We start from the raw sequence: 18810 nt of genomic DNA, 5'->3' as shown, positions 1-18810 counted from the left end.
TATTGGGGCTACATCAAAATAGAAAGTTTCTGCACAGCAAAGGAAACAGTCTACAAAACTAAAACACAGCCTACAGAATGGGAGAAGATATTTGCAAATGACATATCTGATAAACAGTTAGTATGCAAAATACTTACAGAGGTTATACAACTCAACACCAAAACACCCAAATATCCAGTTTAAGAAACGGCCAGAGGACATGAACAGACATTTCTTCAAAGAAGACGTACACATGGTCAACTGACACATGAAAAGGTGCTCAACATCACTCGTCATCAGGGAAATGCAAATCTAATCCACAACAGATATCATCTCACGCATGTCAGAATGGCTAAAATGAAAAACACAAGAGACAAGTGTTGACAAGGATGTGGAAAAAAAGGAACCATTGTGCACTGTTGGTGGTAGTGAAAACAGGTGTGGCCACTGTAGAAAACAGTATGGGGGTTTCTCAAAAATTAAACATAGAGTTCTGTACACTCTGGGAATTATACTACTGGGTATTTACCCAGAGAATATGAAAACACTAATTTGAAAAGACACGCACTCCTGTGTTTACTGCAGCATCGTTTACAACAGCCAAACTGTGGAAGCAACCCAAGTGTCCTTTCATAGATTAATGGATAAACAATATGTGGTGTATGGGGGGCCTGAGTGGCTCAGTTGGTTCAGTGTCTTACTACAGCTCAGGTCATGATCTCATGGTTTGTGAGTTCGAGCCCTGCATCAGGCTCTCTGCTGACAGCTGAGAGCCTGGAGCCTCCTTCAGATTCTGTGTCTCCCTTTCTCTCTGCCCCTCCACTGCTCACAGTCTGTCTCTCTCAAAAATAAACATTTAAAAAATTAAAAAAGAAAACAAGAATATGTGGTGTATGTATACAATGAAATATTAACCATAAAAAAGAATGAAATCTTACCAGCAATAACATGGATGGTTCTAGAGGGTATAATCCTAAGCGAAAAAAAAAATCACCATATGATTTCACTAATACGTAATACTGAAGAAACAAATGAACAGAGAAAAAGAGATAAACCAAGAAACATGCTCTTAACTACAGAGAACCAACTAATGATCACCAGAGAGGAGTGGATCGGGGAAGGAATGGAATAGGTGAAGGGGATAACAGTATATTTAAGGTGATGAACGCTGAGTAATGTATAGAATTGTTGAGTCACTACATTGTACACCTGAAAGTAACATGACACTGTATGTTAACTATACTAGAAAAAAAAATAAAAAGAACGGTTAGTATTTCTGTATTTTGCAAAGCATTAGTCACCATTCCACAGATTTGACTGGTAGGGTTTGGGTGTATACTGAGTTTTCCTTCTGAAGCTAGTGTCGAGGCTGTGAATTACGGGTCAGGTTAATTTATGCATGTGTAGCCTTCCCTGAGTTTTTGCTTGGGATAATATGACATTAAAGCCAAGAATTATCCTATTCATTGGAAAGATACTTGTAAGCTGGAATGCCACTACAAAAAAATTTCAGAAGTTTGAGGACATTAAGAAGTTATGGGGAGTAATCATTTTTCTTTTTGTTTTTCTGTTTCTTTCATGTTAAGTATATATCCTGAGTAGAGGATTTCCTTAATCATGATCTCTAGATGTTGAATAAGAACATTGAATTCTATGCAACAAAACTCTTGCTTCAATGCAAGAATATTTTGTGGTAACTAATCAGAATATTAATAATGACTAAGTACTGGCCTGGGGTGCCTGGGTGGTTCAGTCAGTTAAGCGTCTGAATTTGGCTCAGGTCATGATCTTGCAGTTTGTGAGTTCAAGCCCAGCGTTGGGCTCTGTGCTGACAGTTCAGAACCTGGAGCCTGCTTCAGATTCTGTGTCTGTTTCTGCCTCTGTCTCTCTGTCTGTCAAGAATAAATAAACCTTAAAAAAGTAAAACGAAACAATAGTGAAGTATTGGCTTAGATATTTAATAAGAGCATGTAGCCCTGGGATGCACAGTAAAGAACTGTTAAATGACTTTCATCCAGAGATGACATTCTGATTTTCTCTTACGTTGAGAACTATTCCCTTCACATTTACCTGTGTCTAAATGAGGAAACTAATAGGCACGTATTTTAGTTTAACATGTAAGCATCAATTACGATGCCCTTATGTATACCTGGAGCAGTGTTGTGTGTATGTGTCATGTATAAAAAACCAAGAATATTGACATTGTATAATGAAGAGTGAAGTTGAAGCCATACTTGCTATGTTTTAAATTAGGAGTAAGCAAGGAAAAGAATGAAGAAAACAAAAGCTTCAATAAAGAGTCCCTAAGTTATTCATACAAATCCTGTTATTTCTATTGATTTAGTAACTAGTAAACCTCATTTTCCACTCTGTGAAGTGATAATGCTCCTGGCCATGAGCTCCTTTATTTCAAGACTCTAATTTGAAATACTTCAATCACCTGTGAAAGTTGCAGAATAATCCACATGGTGATCTCCCAGAAGGAATATCATATTGCAAATGTGCTATACTTTGCAAGTACAAACAGAATGTTAAAAGATCAGGTTACTTTTCTTCTTGGAAATCTACACTACACCTAAGATGTGAAATACAGCTTTTATTTTGCTGGAGGCCCTCAGAGGTACAGCTGCTGGTTGGCAACACCATTAAGTAGGTTCAAGTTGGGAATGGAAGGTTAACAACAGTCTGTGTAATAGAAATGTAGACAAAAGATAATCCAAGTTTCCAGCTTTCAAGGGATTCACTGGCAGTAGCTGACTGTGAGCTCTCAGTATTAAATCTAATAAAGTCCTCAGGCAGAGCAATGGCGGGGTTGTTACCTTTGAGAAATGGCACTGTGGTTTTCCGCATTTGGATCAGAAATAGGCACGCTGGCAGCTTTTCTATTTTAGGGGAACCTGAGCTGAAATCAAGATTTGTAATAGTTCTATGTCTCTAGTTTTTATAAATGAATTAACATTTCCAGTATGAAAAACCTGAATGGAAACACTGCTAGGATACTGCTTCCTTCCAGTCATTTTCCAAGTAATAAAGCGATACAGACACTGACTTATAATTCTGCAACTGTGTTTTATCAAACTAAACTTTTTCCTAACTTAATTTTCTCTCAAAGCTAACAGTGTCATCACGGGAAGAGTTTCTAATGTAAGGGTTACTAATCACCTTCGACTTAATTTGAACAGAAAGCAGAGTTCCAGCTAGAGAAGAATACTATAATTTGCAAAGGTTTGAAAAGTTGCAGTTACAATTCCCTTTTTCAAGATGCCCTTCACGTATTTCCTCTGAGTCATTTCTCCTTTACTCCAGAATAACAGAGTTCACTGAAGACTCAATACAGTCACTTTATCTAGGAAGAGCTAAGTAGAAATGATATATTCCTTGACAAGGGCTTAACATGCTCACTACACTTCGGCATCGGAAATCTTTACTTTTCATAAAGAATTTGCCCGACGTGACCTTTTATCTAATTATTTTTTAAAGAAAAATCTGACACCAATGAGAAAGACACCACTGTATCAGTCTGATCTTCTTTGAATTAAAATATACTTGTATGTCTAATATAGATATGTAAATCTATAAACTGAAAATGCAGAAAACCACAAGTAATAAAAACACAACTTACACCAAACCGTAACACCACTGAACCACTAAACAAAATGGAAACTGCCAGTGGAACCACCATCCATGGGTAAATCAGGTGGATGCTACCTTTATTTCAATTCCAAAACTTCTTGTACTTAAAAATCCTTATGAGATACATTAGATGGCTTAGTGCACCTTTAACAACTGCTAGATTCAGCGTGGGGATTTCATTCAGTCCAAGGCTGGAGGAAAGTGAATTTAATGTAGTCTTTCTAAAATGAGAGAGGGTGAAAATTGGATTTTCCATTAAATAGGACATAGTCAATAGGAAAAATAAAGGAAAAAGTAAACTGCACAAGAAAATGGAAGTGCTAAACAGGATACACTGAGTAATGTTTGGGTCAGCCCTTTGTTCACCTTTGTTTTCTCTTAGATTACATTTTATGATCTGAATACGCATACCACCTGCTTTAACACCAATGCACATACACAGTCCTCTACAGCCACTTTTCTTCCCCTTGACAATAAATCCATCAAGTGTGAATGTTCTAGGACATCTTCAACTTTGCTTAGATATTGTATTAGAGGGAAAAAACAACACAGTAGGATATATATACATATGTGAAGATATTTGTCACCGGAATTGGCTCACAGGGCTACAGAGGCTGAGAAGCCCACAGTCTGTTGTCAGCAAGCTGAGGAACCAGAAAACTCGTAGTGTATTTCAGTCTGGGTCCAACAGCCTGTCATCTAGGATCACTGATGCCTGAGGGCAGGAGAAGATAGATGCTCTAGTTCAAGAAGAGAGAGGGAATCGGTCCTTCTTTCATCTTTTGTTCTATTGGGGCCATCAGCAGACTGAGTGAGAGAGTTTCCCTCACCACTATGAGTGGCCATCTCCCAGTCTACTGAAGCAAATACTAATCCCTTTCAGAAATTCCCTCACAGACAGATCCAGACATAATGTCTGACTAGCCATCTGGACATCTCTTAACCCAGTTGACACATAAAATTAACCATTTCAGATACAAATTGGGTATTTTGCAACAGGAAAGATATTTGGATTCTCTAATAAGGGATATGCATTGTAGAGAGAAGTTGTTTATGTTACATTAACACAATAAATCATTTAAAAGGAGACATGTACTTACTTTGTGATGCATACTTCTAATTTCTCACACAAAATACACTGGGGCAGAGCACCTTAGGGATGGTAGGACACAATGAAGCAAGCCTAATGTAAGATCATTCAGATTGTTGCACAGCCTACATCCTTCCACCAAACATTGAGCGAAGCAGGTCTGTGTTCTTCCTTCATGTGGATGGTGGTATTAGACCATAAATGCTGTAACTGTGAATCGGAAAATTGCTGGTTCATAGCTCTGGTTTCACAGCTGGCAAGTAGATTGCACAGACATTCCCCAGAGATAGCATATGGTCTTTGAAGACCTAGATACTGTTGAAATTAATTGAATTTATAGGACATCTGGATCAAAAGAAAAGTCATGATGGCACTAAATGGCCCTATTACGGTGGCTGCATATGAAGTTAGCATGAAAAGATAAACACCAAGTACACTTCAAATACTTAATCAGCAGCACTGCCCACATTAGCTCTTTAAGTATGCCATGTTTTCAGTGCCTTTTTCAACTTCTCATAATCTGACACACTTTCTTTTGGACACTGTTGTAACAAAGTCAAGCCATCTTCTTATGGAAGTCCGGAGAAATGTTTATGGCTCTACACCATAGTGTAATTTAGACTTCTCAGCCAAAATTCCTATCAGAATTAATTTGTAATCACCCCTTCCCTGAAATAGAAAATGCCCCAACAGAAAATAAATGAAGAACCAAAGAAACAAACCCCAGTGAAACAAAAGAACTACCGATGCAATTACATTTTTAAGGTGAAAAAGAGAAGTGATTAGGTGCTTCAATTTTTTACCATTTCCTTTATGCAAATTTAAACTGTTTTAAATAAAATACCCCCCCTATAAAGAGCTGATCTTTAGTAAGTAAAGAAGTTCCATTTCAGCTTCTATTTAAGGATGGAGGTAAGGGAAATAGGAATATGTGGATATAAGTGTTTACAGGAATCTTAGAAGATTTTGATAAATTATATCTTGTTGAAATTGTAAAGCCGACAGACTGAATTTTGCTTATTGAACTCTTGAAAACTATCACCTATTGCAATACTAATAGTTGATCTTGGTTTAAACTAACAGTTTATAAAAAGGATCTTAGCAAATAATTTATTTGGAAAAAATTAATCACTCATTTGTCTATGTGGATGATTAGTTTGATACTAATGTGGAAAATGCTAGACTAAGAAACAAGGCTTTTCTGTCCTAATACCTGACAAAAGGGTTAGTAGTGGGAAAAACTGAAAAATTAATGTCTACCAAGTTGCATTTAATGGCAAAAAGTAAATTTTTAATCCTTTTAAATGCTCTGTGCTACACAATGGGGTTTTCAAATTTCGGAATTTAAGATGTACGAACTCGTAAGGGTTTAAAAATGAAGCAGTGTCTAGAAAACACTAGATATAAATTTCTTTTCCAAACTTAAACAGATTTAAAGTCTCAGCAGGTTGAATAAACTAATTTCTGATATCCTATTTTTACATTTAATACATAATAACATTAATAAAAATTGATCGCTCTCCTTGAATCTACTTGAAGGAAAAACAAAAACGCTAAAATCCAGAAAGCTCTGTCACGTTTTATGCTTTTTTGCTTGGAATTTAAGGATGAACAGTTCAGAGGCTACTTAACAGAGCTCACTTGTTAGGTTTTTCTGTGGCACAGAGAGTCGTGATGAAACAATATGATAAGTGTTTACGTCATCATATATCAGAGTGTCCCTCAAGCTGGGGGGGGGGGGGGAGGGTAAGGAATGACTAATTTCCAGATACCACAGGGAGGGAGGCATTACGAAGCTCCATTAATCACCACAATGCTGTCTTCTGACTGTGGTAGTGACACCAAGGAGGAATGACGGCTCCAATAGAAGACATTTTAGAATCAATATTCAAATTTTCATTAATATTTTGCTTTGACTAGAATACACATATAAGCCAGAATCAAAACATTAACTTAGATAAATTCAAGAATGGGAGTCACAGACAAAGAAATGGTTTATCCCAAAACATTTTCTGAAGTAATAGTAAAACTTCTAAATAAGACCCTCCTTCACAAACTAAACCAAAGAAATGACTGAAGTAATCAGAGAGCAAGAGGACAGCAAATGTACTTCCAACAACACCCTTGCTTCTTCCGGTTACTTCCATAGTTGCCTGGCAGCGGAGTCCTTTCCTGCTTCTTCGGTTCCTAGGCATGCTCAGGGTTCTGAAATGATTTTTTACTAAAGGTAAGCCAGTTAGTCAAACAAAAGCTACTGTCTTTGCAGTAATGAGTAAATATGGGACACATGTGGATACTCTAGAATGATAAAATTCCCATTTACCAGATGTTCTGTCTTCTAGAATTCTGCAGGATCAGCACATTCAAGAACAGTCGAACCTTGTCCTGCCTTCTTATGAAAAGTCTCAATTCACTGGTTTGAAGCACGGCTCTCTGTTCTCTTCCTCAATGGATTCACAACCCCAGTGCACACCTGGAGATGTGAATCACCTCAGGCATCAGGGCAGGCTTTGTTGGAAGGTTTCTGCCATGTCTAATGATACTCTAGTTATTATAGTTTTTCTCTCTGTCCCAAATTACCAGTAGCGTCTTCATTTTCCTTTCTTGGCTTTTTTTTTTTTGCCTCTATTTTCTATCATGTTTATTAGCTTTTGTGTAAAAATTCTGTCCCTTTTTCATAGACTTCATAAACTCATAAGAGACTTTTTTTTCCTCCAAGTTATAACAGCAAAATACAATACACTAGGTGTACTCTTTGAAATTTGGATTAGATTCCTTCTTTTTCTATCTTTTCGTCCTGTCCTCCCTCCCTCTTTTCCTCCTTTTCCCTTCACTTCCCTTTTTCCCTCCCTCCGTCTTTCCTCCCCCTCTTTCTGGCTCTTTTGCTTTTTGCTGTATATCCTTGGGCTGATCTATTGACAGCAGAGCAATTGAAAGTGTTTAAGGTGTGTGTGTGTGTGTGTGTGTGTCAATATATAACCATGTTTTTTGAGATGTGGACAACCGATCTCCTTAAGGTTTTACTGGTAGCAAATCTATGGTGTTTATTATATTAAAACGTGGTAAGTACTGAAAATATAAATAGGTTCATAAAAGCTTAGATAAATTAATGGATAAAGGATTTATTATATTGCCACTATATATGACAACCGTTTGTTTTCATATTTACATTCAATTTCTTTGCCAGACAAAGACTCTCTTGGGTATATAATAGGTTTGACACAGGATTTAGTCTTGTATTCTTCACACCTGCCCTAGTCATCACCAGCATTATGCCTTCCAGAATTTTTTTAAGTTATTGGCCCCCATGTAAATAACTCAAGAATACAAGCAAATATGCAATTCACAGGTTCTATTAAATATAACAAAGGGTAGTTAACTTTTGATTCTTTGGAAATAATTTATTCTATTCACATACTTTTTTTTTTTTGCTTTTAGTGTGATAGACACGTACTTATGTTAAGACACATTTAATCTATTTGATCTATGAATATATTGGGAATAGTATTAATCTATAATGATAGTTTTAATTGTTAATGCTCATTTTTTAAAAATTTTTTAATATGCAAACTTGATTCCCAGAAACAAGGACTTAATTACAAACTAAACTTCCTTGGAAAAAATCATAGCTCTGAAATGGTTTTTAAATCAACATATATTGCACTTAAATTGCAGATAAGCTCTGAGGTGAGAACCACCCCTAGATGATCAGGCAAAGCCTGACAAGAAGCCAAGAATCAGCTCCTGATGGGGGCTCCGTGAATGCATGCACCACTCTTAACCAAGGCATTTTCACTCTGTAATTTGCATGGTGTATTTTCTGTCTACCCTGCCTGAAAATATTTCCTTTTGGACTTAGCTACAAAGGTATTTTTGATGTCTTTTGTCTGTCTGTTGTTGTTGAACCCTAAAACAACATCCCAAAAGAGTGACAGTTATATTTTATTGTCCTCTCTACATAAGAATAAGGAAATGTTGTATGAAAGATAGGCATGTGCATTTGATAGACTTTTTAAAGGAGGAAAACCTTTCTAAGAGAAGCTTCAAATATTCAAAAAATGCAAAATGAAGATGGCTTTATTGTTCTAAAATCCATCATGTAAAGTTAAACCTAATATTTGTGGGAGAGGAATTAATGTCTATGTTATAATTTTAACTCAAGAGCACAGTTTGAAGGATCAGTCAATAAAGTATACTTCATAGATAAAAGATACTTAAAATATTTTCCCCTGATCATTACTACCTTAAAACTATTTTCAAATCTAGGGGCCCCTGGGTGGCTCAGTCAGTTAAGCGACAGACTCTTGTTTTTAGCTCAGGTCATGGTTGTGAGCCCCACGTCAGGCTCCGCACTGCCAGTGTCCAGCCTGGTTGTTATTCTCTGTCTCCTCCTCTCTTTGTGCCCCTCTCCCATTCAAGCTCTCTTTCTCTCTCCCTCAGAATAAATAAAAACCTTTTTAAAAATTAAAAAAAAAAAACCAAACCTACATTCAAGTTTTAGGATTGCTAGAATGGAGCCTAGATTTCTACAATGAAATGTTTAAGAGTATTACGCTAATATTCTATGAAGAAATTTCACAAATGTTTGATAATTCCACTTTCAATCCTGAGTGGAATAAAGTGCCCAAAACCACTCAAGCTGTAATTTCTGGGTCTGCACCCCTTCTCCACCAGAAGTGCTCTGGTATTTATATGACGCTTTTCTTCTACCCTTAACATCTTGTTGACGGTTTACTACATTTGAGACTTACACTGTAGCCTGCCTGCTTTATGGAGCAAACATCCGTTCCAGTTTGAAATACACGCTAGTAGCATTTCCTGACTCTGCTTGGCTTACGAGGTTAGTCATTCTTCATTCCTGATTTTCTGCAAGAGCCAAACAGGTGCTTTTTAATGTACCTCAAGCATGCCAGGCTGAGAACACCAGGCTTGTTAAATAAATGTTTTTCAGAGACTTAATCTGAGGGTCATTAAAGGTAGGAATAGACTTCTAACTGTGACTTGCAATCTTGTGTCCTGGAGGCATGCGTGGATGTAATGAACTGACGTGGATGTTTCCAGGAGCGCCTGTTATGTGCCAAACTGTGAGCTTAGTGTTTTCAGGTATATACGCGCTCAGTCAGTCGCAAAAACACAGTGAAGTGAAGGTGTTAGGTAGGAATTGAGGCTCAGAGAAGTTAAGTAACTTGCATAAAGTCGTGCGCTGGTTAAGAAATAATCGAGGTAGATACTGGATTTGAATCCAGATGTTCAGACTGTCTATTGTGCACCGCATTGGAAGCCTACAGGACGTTAAGAGGCCCATCTGCAACTACAATTCTGCCTTTGGTGGAAGATTTCCTGCACTTTTACAAAAGAGTCGACTTAAGTCCTGTCGTGGGAACATTGTTCCTGCTTCAGGACCTGTTTGCCCTGTGCAAAGTTATTTAATCTGAGAATCTTACGTTTCTCTCTCTAAAAATAGCGAAAATGATACTTCAGACTGTCGCCCAAGGGTGTCATGAAAATTAATGTAATAATCATGGTCATCAGTCACTTTAAGCTACTAAAGAAAATTTCTGACTGGTAGATAAATCCACAAATTCTATTTTTATCCTCCTCCAGAGCCCCCACCATGGGCCCACTCCCCCACTTACTCCCATTTTCCAAGAACACAATGAAGAAAGGACAGAAAGGACACTGCAGTTACAAGCACCATGGCCCCAAGGAAAACACTAATAATGACATGAATCTTACTTTCAATTCTGATGAACAGTCTTCTTTGCCCAAAGCCTGGTTCCTTTTTTAATACATAGTGAATATGAGACTGACTCTTAAATAATTTCTTTGATAAAACCATAATTGTAAGCCTGCCTAGATATAAATTTCTATATCAGCATATACATTATATGGCCTTCATTAATATTTTGTTAATGAAAGTTGAATGGTACCAAAGCTACCATCCTTTCTCCAGTAGATGTTATGCAAGACTGCCTTCAAGTTAAAGGAATCATAAAGGAATTTATGATGATAAAATTTATGTAAGACTAGAAGAAAGATTTAATAATAAAGGAAATAGCACAAAGCAAAAATTCTTGAAGAAGACCGTAGTAAAATAATCATGTTTAGCATGCTAAAACATGCCATTAAACAGATCTGTCTCCTCATTCCCACATTAATCAAGAACTAAATCTTTGTGACCTTTAATTTCCCTAGTTGTTAAAATGGACTAAATAATAGCTTATGTGGGTTAGGGAAGGGGAATGAGAAGTAAATAGGATAAAACTTGTAATATTCAAAGGTAAGTTACTGATCAATTCAAGTTTACCAGTTAAATTTTAATATTTAACTTTTTGTTTGGTCACTAGTGATCAGTAGTAATTTCTGTTAGTAAAGTAGGCATTCATATTATAATGATGGTTTTATAGAAAGTCGAGGCACCAAATTATTTTATGTCATTTTTTTTTCAGTTTCTTCAAATTCAAATTACATTGACACAGTTCCAAATATTGACTTGACATAATAGTTAAATTTTCAGCTATTCGGTGAATATATCATCTTATCGGGTTTATCTATTTCCATAAAATATGCTGTATTGGGTTGAATAGTGCATTCTCAAATTATGAAAAGTGGATTCCTACATAGAAATGCAGGAAACTGGACATAGAGACACAGAAGGAAAACAAAACATGATGATATAAACAGAGATTGGGATGATGCATCTACAAGGCAAGGAACACCAAGAATTTCTGACAGCTACCAGAAGCTAGGAAAAGAAGCATTGAGCAGATTCTACCTCACAGGCTTCAGATGGAACCAACCCTGCTGATACCTTGATTTTGGATTTTGAGCCGCTCAACTGTAACAGAATACGTTTCTGTTGTTTTAAACCCCCTGGTTTGTTGGACTTTGCTATAAAGGCCCATGGAAACATAAAGGTATTGGTACTAGCCAGTTGGGTAGAGCTGCAACAAATACAGAAAATGTGAAAGTGGCTTTGGAATTGGTAATAGGTAGAGGCTGGAAGAATTTTGATGCTTAGGATAGAGATACCGAGATAGCCTTAAAGAGATTGTTTTTAGAAATAATGTTGGGACACGTGGGTGGCTCAGTTGGTTAAGTGTTGGACTTTGGCTCAGGTCATGATCTCACAGTTCATGAGTACGAGCCCAGTGCTGGTCTCTGTGCTGACAGCTTACAGCCTGGAGCCTGCTTTGAATTCTGTGTCTCCCTCTCTCTCTGCTTCTCCCCCACTCATACTTGCTCGCTCTCTCTCAAAAATGAATAATTGTTAAAAATTTTTTAAAAAATTGATGTTAATGGCAATTCTGGTGAGGTCTCAAAAAGAAGTTAGAAGAGATGTAGAGAAAATGTCTGTTATCTGAGGAGAATGTGTATTATCACTACCCGAATGCTGCCAGAAATATGTTCAAGTGCTTCTGGTAAGGTCTCAGACACAAATGAGAAACATGTTATTGGACACTGGAATAAGATGATCCTTTGCTTTAAAGTAGCAGAGTTTGTGACTGAATTAACTTCTGTTGGGTGGAAAGTAGATCGTGTAAGTAACAAACTTGGATATTCAGCTGAGGAACTATCCAGTGTGGAGAAGATGAAGCCTGATTTCTCTTTGCTGCTTAGGGTGAAATGTGAGAGGAAAGAGAGAAACTGAAAAGCACGAAGTTATCAGCACTTGACGACTTGAAAATTTCCCAGTATATCAGGACGGTAGGCCTGGGAAACAAACCCAAGGGTGTATCTGGGCAATCTTCACTAAAGAGATGAGGAATGTGACTTATGGATCCAATAAACCTCTCTGCAGAAGCCAGGAATAGAGATGGGATTATCCAGGAGGGATCTGTGGAGAATCCTCATATTTGATGGTATGGATCCCCTTGACAGCCCAGAAAAAAAATAATAAGGCTTCTGAGAATTTTATAGCTACATTACTGGCCTAGACTAAAAAGGAGGGAGATGGGACAAAACGAAGAATGATGCTGAGACCAGAGACAAGGATGCTGAGGCCAGAAAAGACAAGTCTGGCGCCTTGGATGGCCAGGACTGTGGGCTGTCCCAGGGCTGAGAGGGCAGAGCATCAAGCCATGTGAGATGACTCTCAGGCCTAGAGACCTATTGGAATTTGCTCTTATGAGATACACGCTTACTTTAGACCAGTAACCCCTATATATATATTTTTGTTTGTTTGTTTCAGTTTCTCCCTTTTGGGATGGGAATCTGTATTCCATCCCTGTCCCATAACTGTATCTTGGAAGCAGATAACTGGTTTTCTAGTGTTGCTCATCACTGAACAAAAAGGAATTTTGTCCTCAGATGGGCAATATGCAGAGGCTCACTTATATCTGATTTTATAAGATTTGGATTATTTTTAAGTTGATATTAAATGAGATTTTAAATTCAGAGTTAATGCTTGAATGGGTTAAGACTTTTAGGGATGTTGAGATTGAGTAAATGTATTTTGCACATGAGAAGGACTTGGATTGGTGGGGGGACAGAAGGTGGAGAGGACTGGGTTGAACAGTGCCCTCTCCCCAAATTCACATCTACCCATAACCTCAATATGTAACCTTATCTGGAAATAGGGTTTTACAGGTGTAGTCAAGTCAAACTGCATTGGCTTGGGCTCTAAACCAGTATGAAGGATGCTCTTTTAAGAAATGGGAAATTTGAATATGAAAACATGGAGGCAGAGATTGGATGGATACATCTATAAGGCAAAGGACACCAAAAACTTCTGTCAACCACCAGAAACTAGGACAGAGGCATGGAACAGATCTTCCCTCGGAGTCTTCAAATGACACCAACACCAACCTTGATTTTGGAATTGTCAAAGAATAAATGTGTGGTGTTTTCAAAGCTCCAGCTTGTGCTGCTTTGTTATAGCAGCCCTAGGAAACTAACTAATACATATTCTTGCCATTATTGTAAATGGTGATAGTAAAACTAATAATAAATTTTCCACCCTAGTAACTCCCTTAATATATAAATTTACATTGCAACTAAAACATACGACCATATATTCAAAACTGTGTGGTTCACCTTATAAAGAGTATAACTGATTTAAATGGAGACCAAATGGGAAAGGATACGAATACACATTATTCATATACATTATGTGCTATATTCAGAGAAAAAGCAGTAACACTGCTTATAGGAATTTTTCCCTTTAATAACAAATTAAGATAAAAATATATTCAGTCATTCAACTAAGTCGGTTTCCAATTGTTCTAAACAGGTAACACAAAATTGTATTTAGCGAACCTACTTTCAACCAGAAATATTGCTTGATACACTAACATGAACTTTGTAAATTTTTTGTTTTTGTTTGGTTGGAATTTGAAAAAGATTATAAAAGCAGACGATGGGGGGGAAATGCCTACATCAAAGTAGACTTCAGGTTGTCCTGTGACTATGGTCACCCACATGTGCAAATGATAAGACACTAAATTTAAAGCTAGATTTTTTAAAGGAATACAAGTAAGAAAATATTGTTTTATACTATTTTGTTGTTGGCTCAGCCACGTCATTTATGACATTTTGTTATTTTTGGTATGTTGACAATAGATCTCCATAGAATAGTTCGAATCCTATTCAGTTTTGCTATAACTGACAGAGATAAGAGAGCAAACACAAGGGGCACCTGGGTTGCTCAGTCAGTTAAGTGTCTGACTTCCGCTCAGGTCATGATCTCATGGTGCATGGGTTCAAGCTGTGCATCAGGCTCTGTGCAGAAGGCTCAGAGCCTGGACCCTGCTTTGGATTCTGTCTCCCCCTCTCTCTCTCTGCCCCGCCCCTCCCCTGTTCATGCTGTCTCTCAAAAATAAACATTAAAAAATTTAAAAAATAAAGGTAGCAAACATAAATACTGAGACTTTTAACCTGCCATTCGGGGAGTGTTACTATTTTGCTATAATTCATACTACTTAAATGATATAAAACAGATATTTAGGATGGGTTTTACAGTGTTTAAAGTATCTTCTTATCTCTCTTAATGAAGAACATGAAAGTATTAAATAATTTGGAAATACTAGTGAAAAGATGAGTTCTCTTCTTTCATACTTTGTTGATATTTTGTTGCTGGGGGTTAGAAGTTCTCTGTGTAGCATTATATATAAAAAGTAAATGTGGGGGCGCCTGGGTGGCTCAGTCGGTTAAGCGTCCGACTTCAGCCAGGTCACGATCTCGCGGTCTGTGGGTTCGAGCCCCGCGTCGGGCTCTGGGCTGATGGCTCAGAGCCTGGAGCCTGTTTCCGATTCTGTGTCTCCCTCTCTCTCTGCCCCTCCCCCGTTCATGCTCTGTCTCTCTCTGTCCCAAAAATAAATAAACGTTGGAAAAAAAATTTTAAAAAAAGTAAATGTGGATTGGGGTTTTTTTTGTTGTTATTTACTGATATCCCAAATCTGAGGATAAAATATAGTATGATAAAATGCAGAAATGCTTTCTAAACATTATTAATAAAACTAAAAATTCAAGATACTTTGAAAGATAAGGAAGTGAAATAGTGAATTTATTCTGATTGCCTGTGAGCTTTTTGGACTATGAGAAGAACATGTATTATCATAGGACATTTTTAAGATTTTTGAGATCTAGAAAGAAAAGTGAGAGGCTATGAATAAATTAGGTGTTAGCTGAAGGTCACTTTAACTGCACTAATTTAGAAATATACAGAAAAAAAGAATTTCTAATTTCTTACTGAGACACAATATATGCACAGGAGATATGATTAGATATGGCTTGAGATCCTGTTTGGACACCTTCTTAATTATCTGTAATAAAAATGAAATTTTAGAAATGAGATTAATTCAACAAATCAATTGATAATGACTAATGTCAGTTATCATTTATAAAGCAGTTTGAGGCTAGAACATGCCATGCTTGGTAAGTAGTAGTATTAAAATTATAATGATGAGGAATGTGGATAAAAAAGTCTGGCATGGGTAACATTTTAAAGACCCATTTATATTATGAATGTTATGAAAAATGACACAGTATTTAGGAAAAGATGTGCAGCTCTGTGTCTTAGATTTCTTTTTAAATCTTTTTTCTTCTACAAATAAAGGTGTCTTTTGAATTCACTATTAGGCGTCATTTCTAAGGTCAGTCAGGAAGTATGGAAGCCCCTAACCTATAACAGCTACTAATCTTAGCATTAGGAATATCATGGTGAACCAATAAGCAGAATCCCTGCTTTCAAGGAACTTCCATTCTGATGGAAGAAGCGAATCTAAAGACATAAACATAAACACAGAAAGAAGAATTTAGGAGACCAATATTTGGTATGAAGAAAACTAGGATAAAGTGAGGGAGCGATTTAGCTAGGCTATGTAGGAAGCTCTTTTGAGTTTTGATATTACGCTTGAATAATGAGAAGACACCAGCCAATGAGCCAAGATAACAACAGATACGAGCATAGCCCAAGTCAGGAATGACGTTTGCTAGTTCAAGAAACATGAATCAAAAGCAGCCAAGTGCACTGAGACTGTAGTGGAGTACAAAATGGAAACCTGACCAGGAGTGACTGATGGAACTTTTATTCTGGCAGTCGAGTAGAGAATACATTCTATAGGCACAGGTTTAGGAGAAAAGGACCAGATTAAGGATTTATTTATTTTTCAGTAGCTTTGTTGAGGTATATTTTATATATCATCAAGTTTATTCATCTCAAGTGTACAAATCATTGACTTTTAGTAACTACCCAACAGTTTAACCATCATCATGAATTGGTTGTAGAGTACCCTCCCCCTCACTTCCCTCCAAAGGTCCATTATGTCCGCCTGCAGTTAATCTCCATTCCCATCCCAAAGCTCAGGCAACCACTACTCTGCTTTTGGTCTCTATACATTTGTTTTTTTGTGGACACCTCATATACATGGGTTCATACTATATGTGGCCTGATTACTGATAGCAGTTAATTCCAGAATAATAGAAAGGATGAGATGTGGCCTACCTTGGGATTGAGTTTGGAGGTAGAGCTGGAAGGACATTCTCTTAAATTGGACGGAGAATCTAAAGGGAATACAAGAATTAAACATAAAAAGATTCTCAGACTTTTGTTTGTTTCTGATTGTGTGATTATGTGTATGGTGATCCTCATGATGATGATGACAAATCTCCAAGGAAAATATTTCGGAATTTTACTAGATATGAGAATCAAGATCCCAAGTAGGCAGTTGGGAATAGTGCATCTGGGAGAAGTCAGCAGAGGACAGATGGTTAGACAGTCGTATGGATGAGGGTCAGAAAAAAACAGGAAGGGAGAGAGGAAGCAGGCAGGAGAGAGCCTCTGAGCACCCTAACGGTCTGTCCTACACAAGTTGCAGTACTCGAAAATGTGGGCCCCTTGTGAAAAAAATTGCTGAGAACTTGAATTATTTCCGGTTTCCAGTCCAGCATTTACAAAGCGTGGAAGTCTTCACTCCATCATAATGACAAGTAAGAAACCTGAACAAACTAAAAAATCAACCTCTTCATAGATCTTTCAGAAAAGTCAGATTCCCAGGGCAAACTCTTGCCTGCAAAATCAGAGAGAGTGAGAGACAAGCAGATACAGAAAATCACCACTATGGTACCAGAAAGCCACACGCAAAACCTGCACAGGAACCAGTACTGGGGCTGGAAGACCGCAACTGTAATTGGCAAATTGCTGGAGTCTCCGTGTAGACAAGTGTGAGAGAGGAAAAACTCCAGGAGGACCCAGTTTTACCTCTCGGAGCTGCACCAGGCCTCACAGTGAATCCTGTAGAAAAATCCCCTCAGGGTTCTGGTGAGCAGAGGGGAAAATGAGTCGTTCCGAAATACACCAAAGTTTACTGTTCTCAACAAAACTTGCTCTGAGGAGACACTTTCACTGGAGTCTGACACTCGCAAGCAAGGAGCTCCCCGACTTCAGCCCCCTCTAGCCGTTTTCTGGGGGGTGGGGGGGAGGGGAAACACTGCTTCAGTGAACTTCAGCCACTGCGTCTCACCTATTTGAGCAAAGAAGAGCAGCACTGGTGAAGTTTACAATTCAGGTACACAGCCCCACCAAAAGCCTGACACCTAATCATGGGATTACGGAACACATCCCGTTCCCCCACACTTTACTGCATTAGTAAACGAAGATTTATAGCAGTTTCTTTCACGCAGTAGATCATATACACCTTTCAACAAAAATCCCAGGGCACACTCAGAGGAAAAATGCAGAGTCTGAAGAAAATGAACAACCATCAGAACCAGAGACAGATATTGGCAAGGAATTGGGAATTAAACAGATATGAGATTTTCTTAAAACTATGATTAATATGCTAGGACTTTAAAGGACAACATAGACAACACGCAAGAACATATGGATAATGTGAGCAGAAATTCTGTGAATGAATAAAAAAGAAATGCTAGACATTAAAACACAGTGTAGTAAAAAAGAATGTCTTTGCTGGACACAGGAAAAGATTGGGCATGACTGAGCTCAAGGATTAGACAATAGAAACTTCAAAAACTGCAAAGAGAAAAGTATTTGGAAAAAAAAAAAGAATATCCAAGAATTGTGGGACAACTACATAAGGCATGAAATGCATAAATTGGAATGCCAGAGAAAGAGAAAAGAACAGGAGAAATAATTGAAGCAATAAATGACTGAAAATGTCCTCAGATTAATGTCAGATACCTGACTGCAGATCTAGGAAGATCTGCAGAGATCTTAAGGACAACACCAAGAAGGATAAATGTAAAAAGCAAAAAAGCTATACTGAGGCAAATCATACTTGAACTTCAGAAAATCAAAGATCATGAAAAAATCTTGAACAAAGTAGAAGGGGAAAAAACTTAAGGAACAAAGAGAATTGTGTACAATTTCTCCTAGAAACCATGCAAGCAAGAAGAGAGTGGAGTCAAATATTAAAAGTCTTATGGAAAAACAAACAAACTACTAAAACCTGGAAGCAACCAAGATATCTTTCAGTAGGAAAATGGATAAACTTTGTATATTCAGACAATGGAATATGATCCACTGATAAGAAAATGAGCTATCAAGCGATGAAAAAGCATGGAGGAAATATATAATATATATTATCAAGTGAAACAAGCCAATCTGAGAAGGCTATATACTGTATGATTCCAACTACATGATACTCTGG

The 18810-nt window shown here is 37.4% G+C and overlaps 2 long non-coding RNA genes across 15 annotated transcripts in view; one reads left to right on the top strand and one right to left on the bottom strand.

Moving 5' to 3' along the window:
* The window catches only part of LOC128314314 (uncharacterized), a 47363-nt gene that overhangs the window by 3382 nt on the left and 25171 nt on the right, over positions 1-18810 (bottom strand). For 6 of the 11 annotated variants that reach the window (XR_008295812.1, XR_008295805.1, XR_008295813.1 and 3 more), the window contains 2 exons: positions 16647-17664; positions 138-4912 (listed from right to left, as the gene is read on the bottom strand). This is a non-coding gene — a long non-coding RNA (uncharacterized LOC128314314). Of the gene's footprint in view, positions 1-137; positions 6908-16646; positions 17665-18810 lie in introns of all 11 variants that reach the window. The other 5 variants (XR_008295807.1, XR_008295810.1, XR_008295808.1 and 2 more) reach the window with 5 other exon arrangements.
* LOC113604622 (uncharacterized) overlaps positions 1-18810 on the top strand; it is a 122117-nt gene that overhangs the window by 86562 nt on the left and 16745 nt on the right. For all 4 annotated transcript variants that reach the window (XR_008295819.1, XR_008295816.1, XR_008295817.1 and 1 more), the window contains one exon: positions 8378-8569. This is a non-coding gene — a long non-coding RNA (uncharacterized LOC113604622). The remainder of the gene's footprint in view (positions 1-8377; positions 8570-18810) is intronic.

Source organism: Acinonyx jubatus, chromosome B1 (genome assembly GCF_027475565.1).
Source record: "Acinonyx jubatus isolate Ajub_Pintada_27869175 chromosome B1, VMU_Ajub_asm_v1.0, whole genome shotgun sequence".
Classification (NCBI taxonomy): Eukaryota; Metazoa; Chordata; class Mammalia; order Carnivora; family Felidae; genus Acinonyx; species Acinonyx jubatus.
The sequence above is the reverse complement of the archived record's forward strand: the minus strand, read 5'-3'. Positions and strand labels throughout refer to the sequence as shown.